This window comes from Panthera pardus, unplaced genomic scaffold (assembly GCF_024362965.1).
Source record: "Panthera pardus isolate Hobbes unplaced genomic scaffold, ASM2436296v1 HiC_scaffold_6, whole genome shotgun sequence".
NCBI lineage: Eukaryota > Metazoa > Chordata > Mammalia > Carnivora > Felidae > Panthera > Panthera pardus.
In genome coordinates this window covers 70,442,027-70,453,767 of record NW_026526991.1, presented here as the reverse complement: position 1 = coordinate 70,453,767, position 11,741 = coordinate 70,442,027, and positions in this window count along the sequence as shown.

Sequence of the window (11,741 nt, the reverse complement as noted above, 5' to 3'; positions counted from 1 at the left end):
ATTTAGAGACTAAGTATTGCTTTCTCTTCATTCCAAAAAGAGCCACCCTTTAGGGAGTAAATTAGCTGACTTGAATACTCCTTTGTGGTCAATTTATCACAGCAAACTATGATTACCGCTCTGCTTTATCTTGGCCGTTTATTCTTGAATGAAGTAATTATTTAGGATTTATTTGGATAAATGTGTAAGATAGCAGATATTATTAAAAATTCTTTTCCATCTTCTGCTGTTATGAACATACATTTCCTTCTCAAAGGTAATTTTAATTCTTTTGTACTACTTTTCTACCATTCCTAGATTATAGTTCCTTAGGTAGAGAACTGGGTATTTTGTTTTTAGGGCCTTGATCTGATACAAAATTACAATCTGCTTATCAACAAATACTTTCTTCAGCCAATAATATAAGTGCAAGTTAACAAAATCACTCTTCAAACACAATGTATTTTTTTTAATCAGTCATTAACTATCAGGTTTGCAGTTATTTCTTTGCCAGGATCACAACAAACAAGGTTGCTATGTTCTGTTCTTGTTATCTAAGCTCTGTTTCTCAAACAGATCCTCATATTATGGAATAAGCAAAATTTAGTTTGAGCTTTATAACTTGTTTGGATTTAAGAAACGTAGGGAGAGTTTCACTCTAACCAAATTCTTCCTGACATAACAGTTCTTTCTGATTTTCCAGTTTTTGACTGCTTTGTTGAGCACGGAGAAAATTGCAGAGTTCATCTTCAATTTTTTGACTGATTCATGTCTTGGTGACTCGGGAAAATTGCCTAAGGATGTTGGCTTTGCTCAAAAGTACTGATAAGAAAAAATAATTCTCCCATATTCATGTTTAGAAAAGACCACGGTATGATCAGCTCTAAAAAATAGAAAAGTCCAGTTAGGTTGAGTAGGACCACCCTGGAATGCACTAGAAAGTGCTTATTTTATGGCAGTACAGTAGTTTGATGTAAAAGCTACAAGGGCCTTGGGTGCATTGTTTTCAAAACAGCAAAGTTCCTCTGAGCAAAACAGGGAATCTGAGAAGGGAAAATATTTGCTAAGCTATAAAAAGCACGACCAAAATGATCATTTTTAGTGCCCATCAGTGTTTCTACATATAGTTAAATAATTTCCTCTATTTTACTATATTTATGTGTGTGCAAAGAAAATGGATTTTTGATGCTTTCATAGGACGTTTTTGAAAATATCTCTGGTCGATATTCAGTATACACTGAAATCTCACTAATTTATTATGTATGATGTTTATTTCAGATTCGGTTAAAGTTTGGCGTTGCACTAATTTTGGAGAAATAGTTTATCGAATATGTGGAGTGCTAATGCTGCATATATTTTACCTACCTAGGCAAACAGAGTCTGGTAGAAATCCTGTTCCTGTGGTTAATTTGATCCAAATCATGACTTCTTGCCTTAAGTTAAAAAAAAAAAAATTGTGGCCAAATACATAAAATCTACCATCTTAGCCATTTTTAAGTATGCAGTTTAGTAGTGTTAAACACAACTACCTTGTGTTGCAACCAAGCTCAAGAATTCTTTTTATCTTACAAATTTGAAACTCTGTATCCATTAAACAACGGCCTGTGCCAACACGGCACCCATGCCTTGGCAAACAACGTTCCACTGTCTGTCTCTGTGATTTCGACCACTCTTAGTATCACATATAAATGAAATCCTACAGTATTTTTCTTTTTGTGACTGGCTTATTTCTCTTAGAGTAATGTCCTCAAGATCCATCCATGTTGTAGCATGTAGAATTTCCTTCCTTTTTAAGGCTGGATGATATTTCATTGTATACATATACATGCCATACATTCATCTGTCAGCGGGCATTTGCATTGCTGCTACTTTTTGGCTATAATGAATAATACTGTTATGAACATGGGTGTACAAATATCTGTTTGAGTTCCTGCTTTCACTTCTTTGGGGCATATACCCAGAAGTGGAATTGCTAGATTATGTAGGAATTCTATTTTAACGTTTTTGAGGAAACTTCATGCTGTTTTCCCTAATGCCTACACCATTTTACATTCCCAGCAATGGTGCACAAGGGTCCCAGTTTCTCCATATCCTTGCCAATAATTGCTGTTTCCTGTTTTGATTTGCTTTTATCGTGGTCATCTTAAAGGATGTGAGGTGCTATCTCATTGTGGACTTGATTTACATTTCTCTATTAATTAGTGATGTTGAGTATCTTTTCATATATTTCTTGGTCATTTGTATATTTTTTTTGAGAAATGTCTAAGTTCTTTGCCATTTTTGAATCAGGTTGTTTGTGTTTTTGTTTGTTTTTGAGTTGTAGGAGTACTTTATATATTCTAGGTATTGACCCCTTATCAGATACATGATTTACAAACATTTTCTCCCATTCTGTAGGCTCCTTTTTCATTCTGTTGTGTCCTTTGATGCACAGAAGTTTTAAATTTTGGTGTAGTCTAATACATCTTTTGTTGTTATTGTTGTTTCTTCCTATAACTTTAGAATAGCTTTGCTAATATTCTGAATATCTTCTGGCTTTTCTTCCCTAAGCCTCTACTAAACGTCATATAAATATCATCTCCACTTTCTATATACATTTTTTCAGTTCTCACTCCTTAAATCCATGGTTTCTAAAGTGTGACTAGGTGCCCCAGCTACAGTGAGAATGCCTGGGGGGTACTGTAAATTTTTTTAGGAAAACACAATAGTGTTTGACGTCTTTCTGACACCACACAAAGTATTAGCTCGAGATAGTTCAGCTTTAACATTAGATAGCCCTACCTTCCTTTCCATAATGTCATATCTTTGAAAAGCTGGATTTTTTTTTTTTTTTTTTTTTTTATTTATTTTTGGGACAGAGAGAGACAGAGCATGAACGGGGGAGGGGCAGAGAGAGAGGGAGACACAGATTCGGAAACAGGCTCCAGGCTCCGAGCCATCAGCCCAGAGCCTGACGCGGGGCTCGAACTCACGGACCGCGAGATCGTGACCTGGCTGAAGTCGGACGCTTAACCGACTGCGCCACCCAGGCGCCCCGAAAAGCTGGATTTTTAGCAATTGCCGTGATATAAAGCAACTATGGGTTGGAAATCAATGAGGAACAGAAAATGACAGTAGTTGATGTGAAATCTAATCCCAAAGTTTAGGAAGTTGTGTAATGTGTAATAGGTGCATGTATCCCCTTAGTAAGTGATTGTGATTATTTAAAACTAAAATCAAATATTTTTTAATTTTTATGTATTTTTCAAACAGCTACTGAGTTGCTAGTACACAAATACTGAGTAAGTTGTTTGGAACTGACTACTTAATCAACTGTTCAGTATTTCTTTTGACCTATGAACCCTACAAAAAAAATTACTGAGATAAAAAAGGCCCTATAAACTGGGAAAGTTTGGGAACCTCTGCCTTATAACCTTTGCATGTGGCTTTATTCACATCACTTTATTGAAACTATTTTCTTGAATGTGACCAGCATCATCCTTCTTAATAGCAAAATCGATTATATTTATTCTCATATGTTTTATTAGTTCCTGTGGCTACTGTAACAAATTAGCACAAACTGGATAGCTTCAAACAACTGAAATTTATTTCCTCTCAGTTCTGAGCCCACAATCCAAAACAGCTGCCATTCCTCTGGAGGCTTTAGGGAACTATCTTGCCTTGTCTCTTCTAGCTTCTGGTAGCTGTTTGCATTCCTTGACTTGTGACCAAATCACTCCAATCTCTGCCACTTTGGTCACATTGCTTAATCTCTTCATTTCCAAATAAGGTAATATCCATAGGTTCCAGGATTAAGATGTGGGCATATCTTCGGGGGGGGGGGGGCAGTTACCATTCAACCTACTATAGATGTCTGAGGCTTCTGACACTCCTGATCATTGCTTCTCTTTCTTTGATGCTGCATTAAACTGATTTCCTGTCTTTTCTTAAATGTGTATTTCTTTACTTTGAGAGAGAGAGAGAGTGAGAGAGTGCACACACGCACACACACACGTAGGGGAGGGGCAGAGAGAGAGAGAGAGAGAGAGAGAGAGAGAATCCCAAGCAGGCTCTGCACTGAAAGCACAGAGCCAAATGTGGGGCTCAAACTCATGAACCATGAGATCATGACCTCACTCAAAATCAAGAGCCAGATGCTTAACCAGCTGAACCACTGAGGCACCCCTGATTTTCCTCTTAACTTGGCTGGGCCCCAGTGCCCAGAGTGTTATTGTCAAACATTATGGATGTTACTGTGAGAGTGTTTTGGGGATGAGATGAACATTTAAATAGGTAGACTTTGAGTAAAGCAGATTACCCTCCTTAATGTGGGTGGGCCTCATCCAATTAATTGAGGACCTTATTAGAACAAAGACTGACTTCCTCAGAGCCAGAAGAAATTCTGCCAACAGACTGCCTTTGGACTTGAATTACTACTCTTCCCTGAGTCACCAGTCTGCCAGTTTACCACATCAGATTATGACTCACCAAGCTCACCAAGTCTCCACAATTGCCCAAGCTAATTTCTTATTTATTTATTTATTTATTTATTTATTTATTTATTATCTATTTTATTTATTATTGAGAGACAGAGAGAGAGAGAGAGAGAGAGCATGAGCATGGGAGGGACAGAGAGAGGAGGAGACACAGAATCCAAAGCAGGCTCCAGGCTCTGAGCAGTCAGCATGCAGCCCGACACGGGGCTCAAACTCACAAACTGTGAGATGATGACCTGAGCTGAAGTCAGACGTTTAACTGACTGAGCCATTCAGGTGCCCCCCCCCTCTTTTTTCTTTTTCATTTTTTTTTTTTTTTAAGCCCAAGCTAATTTCTTAAAATCAACCTCTCTTTCTCTCTCCATGCACACATTCCATTGGTTCTGTTTCTCTGGAGAATCCTGACTAAATGACCTTTAATTCCATCTATGTCTTCTTTACTTCACTTTGCTAACGTACGTAAAAAATGAATTAGCAAACTAGCTGTCCTCTGGACTTCAATGTCTCTTGATATGATATCATTACTTAAAAGCAGGCCCTTCTTATCTGTCACATAACTGCCTCCAGACCTAGGAGGACTTGCTTATATTAACCACATTTCTGGTGTCAGGTGTAAAAGTAACATAGATGATGATTAAAATGCTTGATCTTGGAACTGTGAGGCTCGGTTCTTCTATATTCAATCTATACTTGGTAAATCACCTTTCCCAATTACTTAGCAGAATTCAATGAAGTGTTAAACAGAGTACACAATTAGTGTTCAATAAAATAAATTATTTCATTTACCCACTTCCCTTACTTATGCCCATTTCAAATCCTCCCATTCAATTTCTCTTTTTTTCTTTCTTTCTTTCTTTCTTTCTTTCTTTCTTTCTTTCTTTCTTTCTCTCTGTTTTCTGTTTTTGTTTTTGTTTTTGTTTTTCTAAATCTTATAGATTCAACTGGTTTGAATTCTGAAAGCAAAACCCTCCTTTAGGTTTCCTTCTTTGTGTCTTGTTCTACTCTTTTTACCTTACCTTGTATTATTTTCTCTTCTGGCCTCATATTGACAAATCCATACTCAATTGTCAAGTTCATTTCTTTCTCTCTCTTTTTTATTTTTTTTTTTTATTTTTTAAGTTTTATTTTAGAGAGAGTGTGTGAGCAGGGCAGACAGGCAAAGGGAGAGGGAGAGAGAGAATCTGAAGCAGGCTCCATGCCCAGTGCCGAGCCTGAAGTGGGGCTTGATCCTATGACCCTGGCATCATGACCTGAGCCAAAATTGAGAGTCGGATGCTCAATTGACTGAGCCACCCAGGCACCCCTGACGTTTATTTCTTGAAATCCTTTTCTGACTGTTCAATCTTCTGCATGCTGCTATTAAAGCCTCCCCCCACTACCTACAGAATATGGTCCAAGTGCTGTGGAAAATACAGGCAAAAGAAAAAAATTAAACTTCCTTACAATTTGCAACCCATTGACAAGTACTTGAGACAGGCAGAGTGAGCTTTCTCAAGGAGCTCAGCTACCTCCATGTTAATACTTTGCTAGAGGTAAAAGGCAACCTTAGCTTGAAATTGGCTTGAACTCAGGGATCCTGTAAAAAATCCCTTTGGAAACTTCCTTTATCTCTACCCACTTCACCCAAGATATAGGTTACCAATCATACTCTGTCATAGACTCTGGGTCTAAAGTTCTCTCTTGTCCAGCAAGAGAGGTGGACCCAGGATTAAAATGCAAGAGATGGCTAATGTCCGGGAAAAGACAAGAGCCCTGAATAAGGGCCCTTGCTCCATATTTATTAAGATCGAAGGCTTACAAACATGATGGGCATGCACAAAAAGACAATGAATCTGTGAACATTAACTCATGGGCATGAGGGAAAGGGGGTTTTGAAGATATAGGGCATTAGGAATTTGGGTTAATATAAACCAAAATCCTGGTACCAGGCAGACAGGTGTCCAGTCTGTTTATCTTAGCCAGCCTAGGGGATAAGACAGAGAGGGCAACCTCGGGGTCAACAAGGCACCTTTCTTTTGCTAATTAGCTCTGCTCTGGACAGCTTCACCCTGTAGAGGCTATAGTCCTGTTGGCTTATTTACCTAATTTGGTCCTTCCTTCCTGTGAAAGCAGCTTTCTGCTCTGGTACTAAATTGGAGGACGTTTTTGCCCTCAATACCTAATCTTCTTTACCTCATATACCTTTGTATTGGAGCCTTTGCCCCACCCTCTCTATCCTGGGGCCTTTGCCCTGCCCTCCCTATACTTACTTACCTAATCTTGCTTACCCAAACTTGGGTGTGAGCATCCTATGGCTTTGTAATTCTTTTTGCCTTGTTAACCCATCAGTGCAGGCTCAGGGAATGCCTAAGCTTATTCCCCACAATCCTCCAACCATATGGCCCCCTGATATACATGTGAAGGGTCTCCTGACTAAGGTTTTACTAGACAGTAGTAAATGACCTTTTTCCTAACAATAAGTAGGCTCCTCAAGGTCCTGGAAACCTTGCTTCCAAAATTCCTTAGAGATTTATGCTGTCCTGACCCCCTCCCAACTTGAAAGTATATAATCAACTGCTCCTCACAACCCCAGTGCAGCTCTTTCTGCCCATAGGTCCTGTCTCTGTGCTTTAATAAAACCACCCTTTTTGCACTGAAGATGTCTCAAGAATTTTCTTGACCATTCACTCCCAAACCCCAACATTTCACATCACAAGCTCCTAAGCTTGGCACCCAAGACTCTGCAATGCCTTTCCCAATTGTGCCCCATGCTTCAGAAAAACTGACACAATCACCCCTAAACATGACACTATATTGTCTCTGTCGTGTTATTTTCCTAATCTGGAAGACAATTCCTCAGTCTCCTAGTTATACACCCAGATCTTTTTCTGCTGTCTCTGCTTTTCAATATTGAACCCATTCTTTGGAGCCATAGCAACTTCCATGAAGACTTTTCCTCAATCTCAATTATATATGAAGTCTTGTTTCTTCAAATGCCTTTAGCATTTTGTGTGTCTATTCTAGTACCTCTTTATTCTTTCCTGTGGTCCCAGATGTACATAAGCTCATTCCAGGCTTCATATTAGACTGTGTAGTTCTTGATATCAGGGATTTTATCTTGCTTCTTTTTGCATCTTGCATGTATTTAGTACTCATTAATTCATTTAATCATTCATTCAGTGCATTAAGTGTTTAAAATTGGGGGTATAATAATGATCCCAGTGCTCTGTAAACATTTCTGGAATTTGAAAAGACTTGATGATTTTTGTTTTGCATATGAGAATTGATGTTGCTAAGTCACTTGTCCTCTGTGAAACTATGAAATAGGGTGCTGAACAGTTTTCTAAGAACATTTCTTTAAGTTATCAAGTTGTATGATTCTTTTGTAATTAAAATTATATATTCACTCAGTAAAACTGCTGTTTGGAAACACTTCTGATTTCTTTATGCAATTAAACTGAATTTCTTTTGAAAAATCTGCATTGTAAGATTTTTCTTAAAATACTTTATTTTTACAGTAATTATGTTTTTAGAAGTGACTGCTCAGACAGTTATTAAAATTGTGTCCTCTAACCCTTACTCCTTTCTTTAAAAATTAGCTGATTTAGGGGAGTCTGGGTGATTCATTTGGTTAAGTGTCCAACTTTGGCTCAGGTCATGATCATACAGTTCATGGGTTCGAGCCCTGCACCAGACTCTGTGCTGACAGCTCCGAGCCTGGAGCCTGATTCAGATTCTGTGTCTCCTTCTCTCTCTCTCTGCCCCTCCCCTGCTTATACTCTGTCTCTGTTTCTCTTAAAAATAAATTTAAAAATTTTTAAAAATTAGCTGATTTTACAGTGGCACCTTACTGTTGATCCTACCAACTTATATATTCTTATTTCCTATTATTTGTATGTATGAGTCCTCTGCTCTGATCATGAGTATTTTCCCACTTTTCCTCATCTGTTCTGTCTCTTTGTATTAAACGTTTGTCAGAGCTGTCATAAAAATATAATTTGTATGATGGTTTACAGTTTTCAATGAATATATAGACTTATTTCAGCACAACAGAATCCCATCTGACAGGCTGAATGAAATGTTATCAGCTTTTATTTTTTAACTCTCAGATATTTGGAAATTGAGTCAATAGAGAGGGGAAGTCAGCAAGTTTCAAGGCTAGAACAAGTGTTTGTAAGAGGCAGAAACCATTTTAAGACAACGTATGCAAGTAACAGGATTTATTATAGATTACAGGAGAATCTCACAAATCTTAAGGGCCTGGCTTTATCTGTGTATCCCTCTTTCTCTCTCCCTCTCCAAATGGGATCTTGCTACTTGTGCAGTCCAATGGCAGAATGTGGCCACTCTACACTTCCCAAATTGACAGTCACAATTCTAGCCACATGCAGAGATTAAATAGTTGTTTGTAAATGCAACTTCCAAATTCCTAGGAGAGCATATGATTTACCATATGGGCTCACATTGTAAATCATCCTTGACCAGACTGGACAGTTTATCCAGTACGTACTGCCCCATGGATGAAAGACAATGACCATCAGAGGGGAGATGGATCTTGGGTTTGGAAAGCAGATTTAGAATTCCTGCTTTTTACAATTTGGTGGAACTAGTGCTTAGAACCTAAGTTAGAAGTCACTGGCTGAAACATGTTCAGAGGGCAGTTAGATAACGTAAATGAATGAAGCTGACAGATGGAGACTGCAGCACCCAGAGAGAGCACAGGCTCCATCTAAAGGGAATTACTCAACTCCAAGCTGATAAATGCTCTTTGGGAATTTGGGCTCAGGGTATATCTTCTGATTTTCAAATGAACTCAGAATTGTGATTTTATGTAAAATCGCTGTTTAAATCAATGAGAGTAAATCATTTCATTTTACTTTGTTAGATAATTATAGAATAAAGAGCCATACTATTTGCTTTGGGCTTTCCTACATTAAAAAAAAAAAAATCTATTATAGGAGAAAAAGCCTCACAGAAGCTCTGTGACCATGAACAAAAATTTTTTAACCTCCCTGAGCCACAATTTTCTCTTATACCAATACCAATGTTTCACATTGTCATGAAAATCAAGTGAGATATTGTGATATGATTTTATAAACCTTTTAACATGTATTAGGTGCTCACTGGATATTAGGCTTCATATCTGTTCATTAGAATTAAGTCTGAAACAATGTATGTTTCAAAATAATATGTCATTAAAAACAGAGCAAATAAAGTTAGACTGAATTTCCAAACATCAATAGCAATGGTCTACGTTTGATTTCTTATATAGGTTCATAAAGCCACAATGTCACTGTTAACTGCTATGTCTTATTTAACATCTTCTTAGAGTTATAAATAATCAAATAGGAAAAATAACTCTTGGTCATAAATATCAAGCATTCAGCAGCTTTTATATGAATGTAATTATAATCCCCAACAATCTGTAATAAACACCTGGCAAGGTTGCTAAAATTTTTAACACAATAGAATGTATCACAGAAGATTCTTTCATTCCACTCAGGCTCTGTGATGCTTGAATGAGTCACCGAAGAAACAGAACAAAGAGTTTGGGTTTAAAGATCAGTTCAAGCAAATAATATCTCTTTATTACTCTCTCCTGAGTGAAATCTAGACGGAGGTAATCTTAATAAGTGATGTGCACTTTCTAATGGAAGAAACAGGGAACACTTTGGTTCATAAGAGTTGTTGATAATGATAAAGAGGCATATTGGAATAAAAGTGCAGGAAAGCACAAAGCAACCAGCTTTTTAATGTACTATTTATAGTGGGATTTTCACCCTGCTTTGGAGAAATGCCTTAGCAACAAAATCTTGAACCTCATTGTCATGATCTCTAAGGTCTTCATGTGGGTAGGATGGTTTAAATGGCTAATGGGAATATTATCAAACCATTTTGAAAATAGAGTACTCTCTCTCTTTCCTTTTTTCTGTCTTTTCGTGATACTAATTAACACCTAAAAAGATACAGCGTGCACAGAAAAGCCTAATACTGAGTCTGCAATGGGGTACAATCTTCTATGTCTTTTAGGTACTTTTGTCATCACAACAGAGGCTACTCTAGTGTTTCTGTGTTAGAGGAATTAGGACTAGAATCTGAAATTTTGTGAGAAAGCAGAGTGAAGGGGATTGTGAAGTTGAGCTTACACAACAGGGTTTTTTTGTGCTTTGTGTGTGTGTGTGTGTGTGTGTGTGTGTGTGTGTGTGAGAGAGAGAGAGAGAGAGAGAGAGAGAGAGAGAAATAAATTTTAGAAAACCATATCGAGTAATTTGGAGGGAGGCAGCTGGAGCTAAGCGAGATTATGGAAAAGTTAAAATCCCTTCACCCTCACCCTAAACTACTCTTTGGAGATGCCTGGAAACTATAGTCTCATGGTTTGGATCCAAAATAAATTAACCTTTTACTAAGTACTAACAAAGTCATAACAAAGACTTTATATTAAAGCTTCAATGGGGGCACCCAGGTTGCTCATTTGGTTAAGTGTCCTACTCTGGACTTCAGCTTGGGTCATGATTTCATGGTTGGTGGATTTGAGACCCAAGTCAGGCTCCATGCTGAAAGCATGGAGCTTACTTGAGATTCTCTCTTCCTCTCTCTCTGCCCCTGCCCACTCATTCTCTCTCTCTCTCTTTCTCCTCTCTCTCTCTCTCTCTCTCTCTCTCTCTCTCTCTCTCTCTCTCACACACACACACACACACACACACACAGTAAATAAATAAACTTTTCTTCAATGTATCTATTCTGTTTTTTAGGGTAGGCAAGATTAAGGTGGTGAATTTTATATAAGGATATGCTAATTAGGGGGTTAACTCTTACATTTTGTATGTTAATGATGGGAGCATTGTACAGTACAATGAATCCCAGAAAAGGGACTGTTGAAAAGTCATTAAATAATTATATTGGATAATATATATTTTTAGTGCCTTAATAATGCTTTTGGTGAGACTGACAGGCGCTACACAATATTCTTATTTCTTAACAAGAAAACAGATTTCATTTGATGTGGCAAGGCACCCAGATAAAAATTTGCATTTCTACCTCCCTTTCAGCTAGATGTGGCCATGTGATTAAGTTCTAGCCAATGAGATGGAAAAGCTGTTGGGCAAGTCTTCTGAAAGGCTCCTTAAACCATGCTGGAGAGCCGGTGAGGACCCTCCTGTTTCCTGTTAGAATGAAGATATGATGGCTGGACTTCCAGCTGCTGCTTGGACTTCAGACAACCTTGATGATGAAAGACACAAATTAGGGTAGTGGAAAAGAAAGAAAGGAACCGTGGTCTGCGTTGGTTGTGGCTCTCCTATACCAGAC